Here is a 19,215-nt window from a genome sequence, read left to right on the forward strand (position 1 = left end):
TCCCCCCAGAATGTTTCATCCCCCCTCCTTGTGTTCTTCCTCTCCTGTATGGAGTCACCGTTCTCGCCGCCGTCCATCTCCTCTATGCCGTGTATTATTTATTTTAAATAAAAGTTCTTGTTTTCCCTTGAACACGTCATGAGCATGAAGTGCATTCCCAACGCTGTGCCACCACGCCCCAGAACATCGTTGCAGGCTATCTCCTTCCCCAAAGGAGGAGACCCTGAGCCCAAGCCCTCCTGCCCATTGTTCCCCCCAGCCTGGCCCCTCGCAAGCCCTAAGCTGCTTTCTCTTTCTGTTCCTGCACGTGTTCTGGAGGTTTCTGGAAGTGGAATCCCTCAATAGGTGCCTTTGTGTCTGCACCTATTTTCAAAGGGCCCTTGTTTGGGGTTTGGTTAGGTTTGGTTTTTGTTTCTTCTCTCTGTTTGACATAGAATTTCCCTTCTTGGATGTTGAGACGCCCAATGGATTACAGAGGAGATGTCATCCTAGGGACCCCTTTAGGAATTCTGGGCACAATCTCGGGGCCAAGGCCCCTGTTCCTGCTGGGACACCACAGTCGGTCCCCAGACAGGACACGGCTGTTTCCTCCTGTGGCCCACACAGAAACCAGGGAAATGCAGAAAGCTGGAAGACACACCGCGGAGCGCAAAAGCATCGCTCACCACCCTAGACCAGAGAAAGGTCTCCCATGGGTCTGCTCCACTCCATGCTCCAAGTCTCTGGGTCCCACAGGGACAGAGACTAGACACGTGCAAGTTCAAGGGGGAGGAGAAGCACACAGGGAGTATGTGTCAGGAGATGCAGGAGCTCCCGGGGAAGGACTCAGGCAAAGGAAACCCTGGGGAGGCAGTGCTGGTCACCCTCAGACTGGCAGGTGTCTGGTCTGGGGACCAGCAGCCCTGGGGAGAACGTGAGGAAGCAGAGGTCCGATGCAGGGCCCCTGGAGAGAAGGCGGACAGGCACCCCTGTCTGAGACAACAGTCAGCGGCACCCATCCCAGGCCACAGGCCCACCTATCACCTAGGAGGGCTCAGCCTGGGACTCACCCCCAGAAACTCTGGCTCGGTGGGCCACGGATGTGTTTTCAGTAGTATTGGGCACAGCAGTGGTGAGACAGCAGGGAATGGAACAGTGTTCGTGCCCAGGGAGATGGAAGGGATCCTCATCACCGTCCTCCTGACACAATGTCCTGGGGCTCCTTTCTCAGTGTTGTCTGGGGCACAGGATCGCGGCAGCCCCTCTGAGACCCCACTCCTGCCACCCTACTCCTGGGACATTCATAATAGTTTAAGGAGGACGTAGAGAGGATCCAGGATGACAGAGGGCCAAGGACAAGGAAGGTCAGCACTGAGAGGACAGATGGACCAGCCCCGAGCCACCATGCAGGGCCTGAGCTGTGATTTCTTGAGACCTCACCTAAAATAATGGCTCCTGATGTGTGGACCTGTTTCTGCAGTTTCATTCCCTCCCCCCTACTTCATTTATTCGCTCTGTCGTTCATCCCCGACCCCTCCCCTGGTCCCTCTCTCCCCTCCCCCTCTCCCCTCCTCCCTCTCTCTGTCTTTCCCTCCCCCCATCCTCCCTCATGCCCCCCCTCATTCAGCAGAGGACCTGGGGTCCCTGCTCTGTCCTGGGCACTGGGGCTTCATCAGTGCGCCCCCCTCACCCTTGGGGTCACCTCCACTGTGGGAGGTGACAGGGTCGTCCTCGGGACTCGCAGCGGTGATGAGCACCAGGAATCTGCCCCTGAAAACAGAGGCCCATTCCACAAAGAAAGGAATGGAAAGACACATGCTTAGCATTTCCTCAAGAAAAATCTAGTCCTGAGAAATGATGAAAAGTATCCTAGACTTCATGCAGTGTGAGTTCTACTGGCTCATACACACCGATTCCTAGAAGCAACAAAGAGTAACTCATTCAATGTTAACTGAGTGTTTGTGGCACAACTTTTCCGACCAAATGACAGCATTTCAGTCAACATCTCCAGGGCCTCTGAGTTTACCCAAAGGTCTGTGTGAGCCTCTGACTCTTCCCATTGACCACCTGGGGAAGCTCAGTCCTATTGCCTTCCTTGTCTCCTGCCTCTTCTGGGACACTTCCATGGACTCCTACCCCTCACCAGGGCCTCCCCCACCAGGACTCCCCTTGCCCTGTGGCCTGGTGCCCAGATCCTGCACTGGGTCTCTTGAGCCCGGTGCTTTGTGCAAGGCCCCAGGTGCTCCCTCTGGGGTCACTTGGCACCTCCCATGTTGTGGCCTGCATCTTTCTGCACTGGGTCTCCTCTGACGAGTCTGTGAGGCCAGCCTATGCCCATGTCATGGGCATGGAAGCACGAGTCCAGAAGGTCCAGATGACCTGCTCCCAATCCCAGCGTGTGGAGCCTGGGCCAAGAATGGTCCCTGAGCAGGGGACGGTTTGGGCCTAAGAAGCCTAAGGGAGGACGTAGTCCACTGAGCCCACAGGAGAGTGAGCACGGTGGGGGCCTGGCGCTCAAGCCAGCTGGAAGACCACACCCCACCCGCACTGGCTCTGTCCCCAGGGCTGGAGGTCTTCGGGGTATCTACCCTCCCATGCTGCAGGCTGGCAGTGACTGGCAGGGGAGGAGGCACCACCCGAGCAGGAGAGAGCCCTCTGCAGAGAGGTGGGAGCCGGGGCTCTCCCAGCACAGGTGCACTGGGGTGGGCTGAGGGGCATCATGAGACAGCAGTGTCTGTAGCTGGGGTCTCCACACAGACCCCCTCCTCAGGCTCGGCACAAGCTTGTCTCCATGGCCTTTGTCCCCCAAACACAAAGGCTGACTCAGGACCTGCCCTCAAGCTCCTACTCCCAATCATTTGTATTCAGCTCAAGTGACAAGAAAGGGCCAATAGTTTAGGTGGTGTTGAGTGCAGAGAGGCTTGTGGTTTTCTGGCCCACACTGTAACACTGCTGGCATTTTAAAGTTCTTGGGGCTTTGAATCAAAAACTGAAAATGGAAAGCTTTCTGAAACATGCCCTCAGTGGTACCCTCACTTTCTGCAGCTCTTCAAAGCTGCAGATCGGTTGGGATCATCTTCAGGCTGAGAAGGAAGATGAGGGGGACAGAGGGGACTGAGGAGGCTCGGCATAGACAGGAAAGGGCTGAGCCACTCCTTTGGGAGAAAAGTGGGTTAGCTCCAGGCTCATGGGGACAGAAGTTGAGGCCATTATGCTACATGAAATAAGCCAGTCCCCAAAGGACTGATACTGAAGGGCCCCACTTGTGAGGGACGGAGAGCACCGATTCATAGAGATGGAAGGAGCTGGTGGGTGCGAGGGCGGGGGAGGGGAGATGGAGGGTTAGGGTGAGGGTGAGTCGAGTTCGGTTTGGGGTGAGGACAAAGTTGTGGCAGTGGATGGCGGTGGCAGGTCCAGAAGAGCGAACGTACTTACTGACACTGAACTGACCCTGAAATGTGCTTAACAGAGTCGGTTATATGTCTGATATGCCACAATAGGAAAGAAGTGAGTCAGGAGTTCAGGACCATCGTGAGTCCCAGGAGGGCCCTGAGCGGAGATCCTGTATCTTAGTTCTCACTCTCACACTCTGACTGAGCTCACTGCAGGCACCCAGTGAATGCTTACTAAGACATGGCACAGCCAGATGGGGGCACAAGTACAAACCCACCGGTGGGCACTGAGGAGTCCCAGCAGGATGCACATCCCGGCGGAGCCATTACAAATACCAGCACAGAAATAGCCATTTAAAACCAAGGCAGGAACCACATATAACCCAGAGGGTTCCATTCTCCTGGAGGATGAGCTAGTGGCCACAGCCAAGGCCTCTGGCAGTCAGGGGACTGGGGGTCTGGCAGGTGGCTCGGCACACCCTTGACCCTGAAGCCCCATGGGACTGTGAGGGAAGACCCAGCCAGGGCCCATTCTGGCTCCACGGCGGCTACAGGGCCACTCCCAGCCCCACCAAGATGTGTCTGTTTAGAACCAGGGAGGAAACCTTTTCTCTCGACTGTTCTTTTTAAAGATGATTGCTCAGCATTGACACAGAAAAACATCTGACATAAAACTGGAGCCATTCATAGCTGCAAATGAGCCAGAAGTTATCAAAATGCAGTGACCACATGACAGAAACTTTTGCCCCCAAGCAGGCCTCCCGCATGGAGGTGCAGCCCCAGATGTGCAGGGACCCTGGACATCTGGGCCTCACAGTCTCCCTCAAGGGGACAGAAGAAGGAACCTGCTCTGATGGCTCCACTGGCAGCATCCCCTGATGGAAACCGGGGGCAGCCCCTCACGTGTTCCTGGTGTCCTGGTGATTCTTGGGCACAGCCATGTATCTCAGCTTCTCCATGATGGGGGAGGGGGGGTGGTGGGTAGCCCAGCAGCTGCGGATCCCACAGATCCTCCCGGGACAGTCCAGCATCTGCAGGTCCCACAGGTCCTCCAAGGGACAGCCTGGCAGCTGTGGGTACCACAGGTCCTCCAGAGATAGCATCTTGGCGAGTTTGTGATCCAGCAGGTACCTGCTCAGGTGGCTCTTGTCATGCCATATGGCCTCCATCTCATTGGCCAGGTCAACCCCCATCGCATGGTGACGGGCCAAGGTCAGTCAGTGAACCTCCACCACCAATACCCTCCACCACCAAAGGCCCCCAGGTAGTAAATGCTGCCCTGATCCCTGGGGATGTGGGCCTGGGACTACGGCTGGCACTCGTAGCTGAAGTCCTTGCAGGCTTCCCAGTATAAACTGGGGTACAGGGTGCCAAAGAAGGGAGACAGGATCTCCACACCCATGTGGTCACAGAACTTCAGGTCTATGCCTGCACACCAAGTCGCTCAACTTGAAGAGGAAGTGCTGCTCACAGAAGCAGCTGACCATCACCATGTGCTGCATGGACACATCCTGCCAGTGCGGGGAACCACAGACCTGGAGGACCACCACCCTCCAGCCCTCTCGGTGAGGACACAAGGGCCCTGCAGCCAGCTGGTCAGTGAAGATGTAGCAAGTGTCTCACCATGAAGACCACTATCTTTCAGCCCTCCTGGACAAGCACATGGGCCTGGCAGCCAGCTGGTCAATGAAGACATAGTAGGTAACCCTGTGGCCACCGTGAGGACCACCAACATCTGGCTCTCCCAGGGGGGGCACATGGGCCCAGCAGCCATTTGATTGGTGAAGATGTAGCATGTGACCCTGTGTCCCACCATGAGGACCACTATCTTTCAGTCCTCCTGGAGGGGCACCGGGTCAGTGAAGATGTAGTAAGTGACCCTGTGTCCCACCATGAAGCGCTTCTCCACTGTCTGCAAGAACAGGTCCAGGAAGCTATAGGGACAGGAGAGAGGGTGTGAGGAGGTTCACTGCCAGAGGCTGGCAGCAGGACCCCAGAGCTGGGGGCCGTGAACATGTACATCTTCCTCAAGGGGGCAGGCTCTAGGCTGTTTTAAGCGACAGTCACTCTCCCAGCCTGTCCTGAGTGAGTCTGCCCATGGGGCCTCCCTGCCTCCTGCTCCCAGAGATGGGGGCCATCAGCACCCCATCTTACAAAGGGGACCCTAAGGCTTAGAAGGTTGGAACATTTAAGTGGGGGAAAAGCTCACACTCATCCAGCAGGCATGAGGCAGGTCATTGGGAGCAAATTGAGGCTCAGCCATGGAGAAACAAGCCGGAAGCAGGAGGAGGGAACGGTGCCCCTGGCAGAGGCACAGCATATATGCAAAGTCTTGGGTTCCAGCCTGAGGCACCTGTGGGAAACCACACTGCTGGGTGCCCACAGAAGGGAGGGTCTATTCTATTCTATTTAGAAATCCTTACTTATTGAAGCTCCCAAGGTTAAGTTTTCTTTGTCCTGTGATTTCACACGGTTTTATTTTCTTTGTCTAAAAGGTTTGAAACCTGGCTTCCTTGGTCATTTCTGTAGACATCAGTTTTCATTATTGGGTCTCCATGTGCACATCACTACACTTTGGGTTTTTTCCTCCTGTTATTCTCTCTCATGTCAGTTTCATTCTTAGCCCCAAGGTTAGAACCTTGGACCAAGGAAAATATTTTCCTCCCCTTCAGTGGAATACAGAATGCGACACATATCCTCACTGTATTAGAAATGTATATATAAGAAAAACTGCACTGTATGTTGTATGACAAAAGATGCTGACCTAAGTAATTTTGGAAATGAATGGAATATTTTGATTAAGGAGAAATATACGTATATACACAGTGGACCCTATTTGATAAAGTTCTTCCCCCTAAGAGTGGCAGCTAACAGTTCTGAAAACACCACATCTGTATTCTGGAACAGAGCAATGAATTAAATCAATGGTGGGGAGAGCCAAGTTCGTCGCTGTTGGAGTAGGAAGTTACAGATCAGCAAAGGGAGAAGATCGTAATATCCACGTGATGATGGGCCAGGTTGGAGAGATCAGTATAAACTCATCTTTAGCTTAATATGGACACAGACAGTTCCACATAGAAATCTTTAATTAGGTGTGTTTACTAAGGTTGAAATACATGCATATGCTGCCTTGCATCGTCCGCTGAGCACATTCAGTTCCCACAGGTGAGACCTTGATACCATTCTCTAATAAGAGGAACCAGGGGTCTTTGAAGAAATTGCTGACACTAGGACTAAGTAAATATAGAAGCAGGGATAATCTTGAAGTATCAGAAAGGAAGGAAATACCAACAAAAACCCCCACAAAGATAGAATGATATCAAAGGGAAAGTGGAGCTAATGGAAAGCCAAGTAGTCAAGCCAGAATGAATAAGCAGCCAAATACTGTAGTGCTAGAGTATAACCACAGAGCCTCAAATGACTGCTCTGGTGTCCACACTAGTAAAAATCAGTGATTAGTTAAAAAGGAATCTACAGGTCGCAAAGTGGAGTCACTCATGTTAACAGACCCAGATCAGCAAACCAAGACTGACTACCTAACCTAACTGCAGTTTCACACATACACACTCCATATAACCTCTAACCACTCAACCTGAAAAATGGTCCCTTCTGGTCCCCTTAGGACAGTGACCTTGCCAAAAACAATGCATCCTTTGCTAATACTTTCCTTTTTCAATGCCTTCTCTGCCTTTTAAATTACTTGGCTTATTAACAGATTACATTGTTTTGTTTTTACAAATGGGTTGAATAGACTTCTCTTAATAGAATTCCCAACAACATATCCAGATATTCTGCTATCCATCAAGGGGGAGGACTAACTCCCTCTCCCACCATGTGGCTTACACATAGTGTCTTCCTGCTCAAGAAGACACACTGTATGCACATGGGAAAGAGGAACTCATAGTGGGGAAGTGCGACCACCACTGCCTCAGCCAGGTGACCAATGTTAACAAGGGCAGCGACAAGTGACCTCCAGAGCACATTCCCTTGATATAAAGTGATGAAAAAGCACTTCAGTCTAGTCATGAGGAAAACGCCATAAATCTGAATGCAGAACTTTCTACCAAATGCCTGACCAGGTCTCCTCAATACTGCCAAGGCCATCAAAACAAGACAAGTCTGAGAGACTGTCACAGCCCAGAAGAGACTAAAGAGACATGAGGACCACATGTCATATGGCACATTGTTTTGGGATCCTGGATCAGGAAAAGGTACAACAGAAGGAACCTGAATAAAGTATGGACTTTACTAAATAATAACATATCAATATTTGTTCAGTAATTGTGAAAATTCTGAGGGAAAGCAGAGAGTAGTAATTAAAGGTCAAATAAGAAAAACCTATTGCATCAGATTGGAACCCTAGAGGAAATGGGTGATTTCCTAGTAAAAATACACTTTGACAAAATGGACCCTAAAATAAGGAAAAACAAGCAGACCAATTAACCATCCAGGGGCCTCTTCCTCTTGCTGGCTCTCCCTTCACTGTTCTGGGGCTTTCCTCTCCTGGGACAGAGAAGGAACAGGGACAGAACTGTTCTGGAGTTCCCCTGAGACCAGATTCTACCATCTTGTCTCCCCCAGCCATGGCCCTCCTGTGAGTAAAGTGTGCATGGGAAGTCTCAGGGGTTGTCAATCCTGAGGTGTCACCTAGCACTCTGGATAGCAAGGGCCTGGACACACTCACTGAAGTAAAATAAACTAACATCTTTTTTTTTTTTTAAGATTTTTATTTATTTGACAGACAGAGATCACAAGTAGGCAGAGAGGCAGGCAGAGAGGGGGGAAGCAGGCTCCTCAAGGAGAAGAAAGCCCGATGTGGGGCCTGATCCCAAGACTCTGGGATCATGACCTGAGCCAAAGGCAGAGGCTTTAACCCACTGAGCCACCCAGGTGCCCCTAAATTAACATCTTTTAGTGATAGAAATAGATTAACACTTGCAAGAGGCAAGTCAAGACTGGGTTTCGACCTGGCAGGCCCAAGGCCTCACACTCTCACAGTGTGACCTGGACCCTCTCCAACCCTCCATCCTGCTAAGTGCTCTGTGGAGGTCCCATTCCCAGGCAGTCTCTCTCATGGCATCTGGGGCCTCCCACAACTCCGGGCTGACATCCACTCACCATCCATTCTACTGGAAAGGGTTTCTCTCTCTCGGGTTCCATGAAGTCATGGATTTAAGTGTCTTTAGCCTGGCTTGGGTCACGCTGTCATCCTTGACGCCATCAGAGCACCCAGAGGACAGAGCATGGGGTTGCGTAGACTTGGATCATACGTCCATCTTCAGGGTGGGGGGAAGGTGGGGTCTGCCCTCTGGAAGTGTTTGGGAGGAGGCAGGTGAGATAATGTGGTTGCCAAAGGGAAGCTTAGGTGCTGGAGTTGGGTGTAAGAACAGATGCTGAGCTGGGAAAGCTGCAGATCCCACTTCACTGGCGGGTGACTACACGGCTGTGGAATCTAAGCCCAAGGAATGAAGGGGTGCACTGAGAGTCAGCAGCTTAACCGCCCATCCAGTGCTTTTCCTGTCCTTCCATGACGGCCGGACACTCTTTCAATGGCTGAAAAAGTAACTTTGCTGTTGGTGGGAAACTCAAGACTCCTGCCTTGGGCACTGGGTCCTCACATCTCAGAGACTAGAAGACACACAGACCTCACTCAGGTCCCTGAGAGGAGGGACCCCAGGAGTCACTCCCACCCCCCCCCACACGCATTAATCACCCAACCCCAGAGAACAAACTGGCTCATTTCCAGTCTCTCTTCTCTCCTTTACAAAGAGCAGAGACCAAACGTGAGGATGGTCAGGAAATTATTGTTCAGTGAAGCTGTGGGAGACTCAAGGATTTTTCCACAACACAGAATCCACAGTGGGCGGGCCACGGTCTCTAGGTCATGCTCGTGGATCTCCAAGACAATGCAACCTCAATGAGAAACTGCCCACTGGAAGATACAGTTGCTCCACATCCTTGCTTCTTAATGAATATGTGTATCAAAGGTTTACATTACATTCGGGAAGCCAAAGGACTACAAGTCCAGTCAGCTATATGGCTCTTGTGGCCAAGGCCAAATTCATGGGATAAAGATTCATGGAATACAGAGAAGTAGAAATATCCAATATTAAGAATACAGAGGACAATTGAAGGGAAAATTAAAAAATAATAGAACCTAAAGAACCTATGGTATATTATCAAGAGCTCTAATATATGGACAACTAGATTTCTTGAAGGAGAGGAGAGAGAAAATGGGGCAGGAAAAAAAATTGATTAGATTATGGTCAAATCATCCCAATTTTGGTAAAGAATTTTAAAAAGAGACTTAACTACCAATATTGCAGGCATTTTAAAATATGAGGGCATTTTTAAATAATTCTATGCTAATAAATTAAAACTTTTAAATGGGGTAGACAAATTCTTAGAAAAAATAAAATAACTCTCTCTTTGCAGATGACATGATATCTTATATGAAAAATCTGAAAGACTCCACCCCTAAATTACAAGAACTCATACAGCAATTCAGTAATCTGGCAGGATACAAAATCAATGTACAGAAATCAGTTGCTTTCTTATACACTAACAATGAAAATATAGAAAGGGAAATTAGAGAATTGATTCCATTTACTATAACACCAGAAACCATAAGATACCTGGGAATAAACCTAACCAAAGAGGTAAAGGATCTGTACTTGAGGAACTACAGAACACTCATGAAAGAGATTGAAGAAGACAAAAAAAAAAAAAAAAAAAAAGATGGAAGACCATTCCATGCTCATGGAGTGAAAGAAAAAACATTGTTTAAATGTCTATACTGCCCAGAGCAATCTATACTTTCAATTTCATCCCAATCAAAATTCCATGAGCATTTTTCAAAGTGTTGGAACAAATAATCCCCAAATTTGTATGGAACCAGAAGAGACCCTGAATTGCTAGGGATATGTTGAAAAAGAAAAACAAAACTGAGGACATCACATTGCCCAATTTCAAACTTTACTACAAAGTTGTCATCACCAAAACAGCATGGTACTGGCCCAAAAACAGACACATAGACCAGTGGAACAGAGTAGAGAGCCCAGATATGGACCCACAACTCTATGGTCAAATAATCTTCAACAAAGCAGGAAAGAATATACAGTGGAAAAAAGACAGTCTCTTCAATAAATGGTGCTGGGAATATTGGACAGCTATGTGTAGAAGAAAAGCCTGACCGTTCTCCTACAGCATACACAAAGATAAACTCAAAATCGATTAAAGACCTCAACATGAGGCTGGAATCTATCAAAATCCTGAGGAGAACATGGGCAGTAACCTCTTCAACATCGGCCACAGCAACTTCTTTCAAGATATGTCTCCAAAGAAAAAGGAAAATGATCTTTTGGGACTTCATCAAGATCAAAAGTTTCTGCAAAGCAAAGGAAACAGTCAACAAAACAAAGAGGTAACCCATGGAATGGGAGAAGATATTCGCAAATGACACTATGGACAAAGGGCTGGTATCCAAGATCTATAAAGAACTCCTCAAACTCAACACACACAAAATAGATAATCATGTCAAAAAATGGGCAGAAGACATGAATAAACACTTCTCCAATGAATACATACAAATGGCTATCAGACACATGAGAAAATGTTCATAGCAGTCAGGGAGATTCAAATCAAAACCACATTGAGATACCACCTTACACCAGTTAGAATGGCCACAACCAACAAGACAGTAAACAACATGTGTTGGAGAGGATGTGGAGAAAGGGGAACCCTCTTCCACTGTTGGTGGGAATGCAAGTTGGTGGGAATGCAGCCACTCTGGAAAACAGTGTGGAGATTCCTTAAGAAATTAAAAATAGAGCTTCCCTCTGACTCTGCAATTGCACTACTGGGTTTTTACCCCAAAGATACAGATGTAGTGAAAAGAAGGGCCATCTGTACCCCAATGTTTATAGCAGCAATGGTCACAGTCGCCAAACAGTGGAAAGAGCCAAGATGCCCTTCAATAGACATATGGATCAGGAAGATGTGGTCCATATACACTATGGTGTATGATGCCTCCATCAGAAAGGATGAATCCCCAACTTTTGTAGCAACATGGACGGGACTGGAAGAGATGATGCTGAGTGAAATAAGTCAAGCAGAGAGAGTCAATTATCATATGGTTTCACTTATTTGTGGAGCATAAGGAATAACATGGAGGACATTGGGAGATGGAGAGGAAAAGTGAATTTGAGGAAATCGGAGGGGAAGACTAACCATGAGAGACTGTGGACTCTGAGAAACAATCTGAGGGTTTTGGAGGGGAGGGGGTGGGGAGTTAGGTGAGCCTGGTGGTGGGTTTTATGGAGGGCACATATTGCATGGGGCACTGGGTATGGTGCATAAACAGTGAATTCTGGAACACTGAAAAATAAAATTAAATTTTTAAAAAAATCCTAAAGAGTTTAAAACAAAAAAAAGAAAAGAAAAAATAAAATAACTCAAACACAAATAGCAAATCAAAAAGTCTTATAACCCTAAAAAACAAAACAACAACTAAATCAATCATCAAAAGTCATTTGTCTAGAAAGACTCCAAGGCTCAGATGCTCCCCTGAGAAGTTCATCAAACACCTAAGGGAAAAACATCCCAATGTTACATAAATTCTTCTAAGGAACAGAAAATGAAAGAATAGATCTTAACTTATTTTGTAAGGTAAGCATAAATATTAATATTAAAAGTTGACAATGAGAGACTAGAACAAGGAAAGAATAGTATGGGTCGTGCACGAGCACAGGCACAGAAATTCTCAGTAAACCCAGGCAGGGAACGTGGAACAATGCCAATATATCGTGATCAGTAGGGTTTATCCCAGAATGCAGGGCTAGTTTAACATTATAAAATCAGTACTATACTCCACATATCAACAGATTAAAGGAGGGGGAAAAAAGCCCTAAGTTCATCTCCATGGCAGCAGAAAAAGCATTTGGAATCTGTCATCTTTGCGAAGACTTCGGCCTTGCACTAGAGTTGGAGGTGCGCGTACCCGCCAGATCTGCTCCGGGACATGCTCCTGGGTACCAGAACGTTCATGGCAACACTATTCTCAGTGACCAAGAAATGCAGATGACACAGGTGTGTGCCAGAGGACAGTGAACAGGTGTGGAGTTTCTCACCATGGAGACCTGCACAGAATGACAGGAGGAGGGGACAGCAGTTCTGTGTGTTCACAGACATGTGCGAACTCAGAACCGCATCCATCTGTGAATCTCACAAACACGACGTAGGAGCTCTCGAGGCCAGGAGACCCAGACTACCGTGCAGCTGTGCGTGTGGGTGGCACGGGGACATCCCCCATCAGGGCAAAGACGGTCTCAGAGTGGGAATGGCATGAGGGAAAAAAAAGAGCTTCAGAGGCATTTCAGACACTCAGCACCCTAACGTGAGTGATGCTAAACAGAGGAGATTATGCAGTGATCTATATTTTCCTTTGATCCTATGACAGGTCACAATAGAAGACAAAAAAATAACTAAGAGGAAACAAAACAGGACCCTCAGCTTGAACCCTGGGAGCTGAATCTGCATAGTCGGGACTTGAGCTCTCCTTGTGTTTCTTCAGGATAGAATCCACTTCTTCTGTTGGACCACCCACCCAGGCCGGGCTGCAGAGGCCTCCTGCCACACCACTCTGCCCCTGCACCTGCCAGCCAGAGGTCAGGCCCGGGGAACATGGAGGGCCTGAGGAGGCCCTCACACCCACAGCCGTCCATCTGGGACATGGCATTTCCACCCGCTATCGGGACCTCGCTTCACTTGCTCAAGTCTCTCTGTCAGAGACGGCATCAGCTGGCCTCCTGCCTAGGCTGAGCTCAGCAGACAGTGTATGTTGGTCCCACTAAACTGAGGTAATGCTTGGAACACCTGGCAGAGACTCCATTTCTGCCACACGTCCCGCGCTGTAGGTTCTCATAGGGGGCAGAGGATGGTTGCAGCCCTCCTGAAGCCAAAGCCTCGTGGGGAAGGCAGACGTTACCACGACAGCCACAGGAATGACATGCAGAGCTGCACAGGACAAAGCTACCTGTGATGGCAGGGAGAGCCTTTGAAAGGGCCCCAGATTAGCTAGAGAGGTGGGGTGAGGCGTGCTTGGCAGAGGGAGGGTTTCAGGTGAGATCTGCAGATGAGCAGGAGTTGGGCGAGGGGTGGCCAGGAGTGCAAAGTCCCTGTGGGTACAGAATATGACTAATCTGTGGCTCTAGGAGCCTTTCACTTGTCTCCAGCCCCCCACACCACTAAAGGCAGCCCAAACCAGCTCAGACCTGACTTAGGGGTGGTGGACAACTTCTGTAGGAGTGGGAGATGGGTCAGCCCTCAACAATGTTCTTGAAGCCCAGACCTAGCTGACATTTGGTGGCCAGCACTGAAGGGTCTGAGCCCACACCAGGGTTTGCTTTCTCAGGGGCTCTCCATGTCCTCAGCAGCAGTCCCCACCCCAGCCCACCCCCACCACCACAGTGTGCCATAACACACAGGAGGTCCTGCTCTCAGATAGCTCGCATTCCAAGGCTGACTGGATGTTTGCCTTCATGGGAGGGGAGGGCCTGAGTCGCTCTTTGTCAGAGTAAAATCCTGAGAACAATGGAATGTGTGTGAGCAGACAGTTGCCCACATCTGCCACTGAGTTCCCTGGAGGGGCAAAGGGTTTGCAGGGTCGAAACAGGTGGATTTTCTAAACCCTTTCATTATATTTGGTTTTCACTACTTCTGAACTGGAAACAATTTATTTTTATTTTTTATTTTTTTAAGATTTTATTCTTTATTTATTTATGTATTTATGTGTATGTTATTTGACAAAGAGCGAGCGAGAGGGAGAGTACAAGCAGGGGAAGGGGCAAAGGCAGAGGGAGTAGGAGAAGCAGCCTCCCTGCTGAGCGGGCTGTGATGCTGATGCTGCTGCGGGATCCCAGGACCCCGGGGATCATGACCTGAGCAGGTGCTAAACCAACTGAGCCACCCAGGCGCCCTGAACTGGAAACAATCTTAATTCCTGTGCTCCGTCATTGTTCTGCTGTGATAGAAGGATATATAGTTCTTCTGGGTTTCTCAGAAAAATTAGCAAATTAACACATTAGAAACTTCCTACATGTCGAAGATTTTTATCTCAATGGTATTTACTTAAATATGACATGCTGGTTGAGAAAAAACAGCAAAACCTTCAACAGAAGAGACTCTTTCATCTTTGTTTTCCTGCTTTGTCCTCAATGAGCAAATAGTGGAGAGTTTTCCGAAAAGCAGACTGTGGAGGGCCAGGACATACGGGTTTCTGCTCAGGGTCCCATGTGAGCTGCGAAGGGGCTGTCTGGGATACGAGAGCTGGTGCCCAGCCTGCTCCGTGACCTGTGCATGGGGTCAGCCAGCCAGCACCGCCTGGAGAGCGGGGACAGCCTCACAGCAGAAGTCCTGCTCTGGGTGTGAGCTCCCTGCCTCTCTGTGCTGCTGTGTCCTGAGGGTGGCCACAGCCATTTGGCCACTTTCTGATGTTTAAGGGACTGTGGAAACCTGGAAAGTTAATATTTTCTGTTACTATGTTCCTTTACTATAACTTATCAGAAAAACAAGGGGTTGAGATAAAAAGAGATGAACTATGCAGATGTTAAATTCAAGTGGTGTCTACAAAATAGAAAATATGAAAAGTCACAGCCTTCTACAGACAAGCGAATGAAGACGGGCAGAATTCACAACCAGCTTGGATCTTAGAGCATGCTCAGAAATCTCTCTTTATTTGAGACTTCTTAATAGTCAAACAACAGAACCTAAATGCTCACAAAGTAAAGGCCAAACCGCAGCTGTGGCCCAGAGACCCCAAGGCCCTGACCCTTAGTGGTGGAGTCTCGGGTGCTGTCAGCAGGGGAGACGCAGCCCACTCACCAGACACTTCCTCTTCCTGCCATAGAAGGCCCATGTAGAGCCATAGATCATCTCCCCAAGGACACCCCAAAGCCACACAGGCCATGACCCCAGCCCCCCCCCCTTTGTAGTCCCAGAATGCACTGCGCTCGTCTGACCTCAGGCCTGCTGTGCCTGCTGCTCCCTCTGTGGGGTGGGCCTGACCACTAACAACTGGGCAGCGAGCCTGTCCTTTAGCCTGACATGTCTACAGCTGGGTCCCAGCCCTGCCCTTCTCTATCTTGCCCCCTCTTGGTGACTCTCAAAAGTCAGTCTGTCCTTCAGGAAACAAATGAGAGGGGCTGGGGCTGGGGGGGCAGGGAGAGGGTGGTGGGGATGTACGCTGGGGAGCGCGTGTGCTGTGGTGAGTGCTGTGACTCGGGTAAGACTGGGGATTCACAGACCTGCACCCCGGGGCAAATAATACATTTTGTATCAATAAAAAAACCCTTACTCTATCTTTTGTTTGGTTGGCATCTCAGTCACTGGGATGTGAGGGCTCGGGGGCTCGCCTCCAGGCATGTCCAGCTCAGCGTCTGCTCAGCGTCCGGAGCGCATCAGGTGCGCAGAAGAGGCGCCTCCCTCCTCTCTCTGCTGCTTCCCTGCGAGGCCGACCTCAGGGCCGCCCTGTGTGGGCTAATGAACGAGCAGCACTCACACCCACTCCACAAACACACGTCCTTCTGCCTGCTGCTGTCTGCATGTCCTTTATCTTGGGAGAGAAAGGTTAAAAATTCCAAGGACTGGTGAGGCAAGCTGGTCCAGCGCACAAGACGTCTAAGGTCGGGGAGGAAGGCCAGCAGGGTGAGAGAGCCTGCAAGAGAAAGGAGACCAGGCGGAGGCACCAAGGGCTGAACCAGAGGGGACCCTCCCAGAGCCTGGCCCTGCCCCAGGGCATACAGATGGTCCTCAAGCACGCCCCAGCCAGCCCCACGCAGGCTTCCCTCTGGGGGGCGAACAGAACTCTCACTCAGAGAATTTCCACCACCCCCAGGGTGCACAGTGTTCTGCCACGAGGGGGGCTCCCTGAGCACAGTCCCTGCATGGAGGCCGGTGGTGCAGGCCGCTACTTTATGGGGTTCTCCTCGGATACGTGCTCCATCCATCCGGTCACCGGGATGCCCACCCAGAGGTTTCACATGTGATTCTTGCCTGGGACCAGCCTATTTCCCAAGATAATCTCCGATTAAGACTTTGACTGGAAGCAGCAGCAAAGGTAGAACACAAGCTGAGAACTGAAACCGGCTTCTGCCGTGAACCCAGCCTCTGGCAGCCTGCGGAGTGGGCAGCACAGCTTGCTGCCAGTGTCTCGGGTCACTGTGCGCAAGACCACACAGAGAAAAGGCAGCACAGGCGCTGAGTGCCCACAGGGAGATCTGACCAGACATTAGACTGTGTGTGACCTCGCACACATGATTCTATGCTTTCACAGCCTGGGCATGTGCCGGGAAACAGTCCGGAGCCCTCTTGGATCTACTGAAGTGACACCACACCATCTCACCGTTCTGATCCTTTTGTAATGTGCCGTCTTTCCTACTCAGCACGGCCTTTGAGGCTTCTCCGTGTTCATTCGTTTCATCTGCTGTGCTCCTTTCTGTAAGTGAGCGATGCGCTCCGCTGTTCCCCCAGTTGTTGGACACTCAGGGCTGGCCTGACAGTGCCAGAGTGAGGGCTTGGGAACCACTAGAAACTGCCAGTGTTCCTCTCTGGTGTGTGCCCGCCTTCTCGGGATTTGCTGACCGTGAAGTTTCTTGGCCACTTCCATCAACTCTCAGCAGACACCAACCCTGGAGATTTTTAGGCCACACTATTTAAAAATACAAAATGTTTTAGCTTGATATTGTATTTTATAAAAACTATTTTTGGGTGCCTGGGTGGCTCAGTGGGTTAAAGCCTCTGCCTTCGGCTCAGGTCCTGATCCCGGTGTCCTGGGATCAAGTGTCGCATTGGGCTCTCTGCTCAGTGGGGAGTCTGCTTCCCCCTCTCTCTCTGCCTGCCTCTCTGCCTACTTATGATCGCTCTCTGTCAGATAAATAAATAAAATCTTCAAAAAAAAAACTTTTTAACTTTAAATATTTTTAGGCTTTACCTACTTGGGTAAGTGACAGATAAGAGAGTCTGTCTACACTTACATTTTCCTAATTGCTAGAAAGAATGAACATTTTTTTGTTTATTAATCATTATAGTTTAGTGTTTTGAAATGCCAGTTCTTAACCTTTGCCTAATTTCCCATGAGACTGTCTCTCTCTGTCTCACTTTTTTTTTCTTTTTTAGTTTTTAAGGACTCTTTTTGTGTTCTGGGTCTTGATCACTACGTGACTACAACAGATTGAAACATACCCATTTTGTGGATTATCTTTTAAATTCATCCTCCTCATGTCCATGGATAGGAATTTAAATTAATTTAATCTTAACGTAGTCAAGTATGTCAGCGTTTTAGTCACAGTCCATGCTTTGTGCATTTATCAAATTATCAAATACTTCCCTATCCCAATTTCACCACAATCTTTGCTTTTTTTCAGTTTTAAGGTTTTGCTTCTCATAATCTGTTCTTCTATTTGCAATTTATTTTTGTGGGTTTTTTTTATTTTTTTAAGATTTTATTTATTTATTTGACACAGAGAGAGAGCACAAACAGGGGGAGCTGCCGAGAGAGAGAGGGAAGTAGGCCCCGCGGAGCAGAGAGCCTGATGCGGGGCTTCATCCCAGGACCCTGAGATCATGACCTGAGCCAGAGGCAGAGGCTCAACCCACTGAGCCCCCCAGGCACCCCTGCAATTTATTTTTAGTGAGGTAATACTCACATAACATAGAATTCACCATTTCAGCCATCTGAAAGTGTACAGTTCAATGATATTCCGTAAATTTACGTGTGATGCAACCAACCCCACCATCTGGCTCCAGAGCACTGCCCATACGAGACAAATCGTATTCCTGGAGCATTAACCCCCCCAACCCCCATCTCTATGGGTTGTCCACTCTAGATATATCACATACACGGAACCATACAGTAAGTATGTGGCCTTTGTGTCTGGTTTCCTTCCACTCGTAAAATGTTTTTAACGCTCATCCATGTTGTAGCGTGAATCGAAATGTGCTTTCTTTCTGTGACTGAAAGATATTCCACTGTGTGGATCTATCACAATTTCTTTATTGATTCATCTGTGGATAGAAATTGGATTGTTTCTACTTTTGGGAAATTGTGAAGAGTGTTGCTACAAACACCTATGTACAAGTATTTCTGCTAATTTATATTTTCATTTCTCTTGGGTATGTACCCAGGAATGGATCCTCAGTCACAGGGAAATCTATGTTTAACTATTTAGTAAATGCCCAACTTTCCCACAGAGGCTGAAGAATGAATGCTACATTTCCAAGAACAATGTACAAGTGTTCTAATTTCTCTACCCTCACATATACTTTTTATTCATCCTCCCCTTTTTTTTAAAACAGTCCTGGGGAGGTATCTCACTGTGCTTTTGATTTACACATCCCTAGTGATTAACAATGCTGAGCACCTTTTCATGTGCTTCTTGACCCTCTGTTTATCTTCTTTGGAAAAAGGTCTATTTAAGTCCTCTGTCTGTTGTTTACCTGGATTGTTGTCTCGGTTGTTGAGCTAAGGAACTCTTTATATACTCTGGATACTAATCCCTTATTGAAAATAAGACTCCCAAATATTTTCTCCCATTCTGTGTGTTGTCTTTCTTCACTTTCTTGATGTGTGCTTTGATGTACAAAAGTTTCAAATTTTTATGAAGTCCAATTTATGTATTTTTTCTTATGTAGCTTGTGTTCTTTGGAGTCATGGCTAAGAAACCACTGCCAAATCCAAGGTCATGAAGATTTATCCCAATTTTATTCTAAAAATTTCATAGCCTTAGCTCTTGCATTTAGGTCCTTTATCTATTTGGGTTAGTTTTTATTTTTTTATTTTTTTTTAAAG

The 19,215-nt window shown here is 48.6% G+C and overlaps 1 pseudogene; it reads right to left on the reverse strand.

Annotated features, from left to right (window-relative positions):
• Positions 1-1,669: 1,669 nt before the first annotated feature.
• On the reverse strand, positions 1,670-12,416 carry LOC131831500 (histo-blood group ABO system transferase-like; annotated as a pseudogene).
• Positions 12,417-19,215: the final 6,799 nt, after the last annotated feature.

This window comes from Mustela lutreola, chromosome 5, assembly GCF_030435805.1.
Source record: "Mustela lutreola isolate mMusLut2 chromosome 5, mMusLut2.pri, whole genome shotgun sequence".
In the NCBI taxonomy this organism is placed as follows: Eukaryota; Metazoa; Chordata; class Mammalia; order Carnivora; family Mustelidae; genus Mustela; species Mustela lutreola.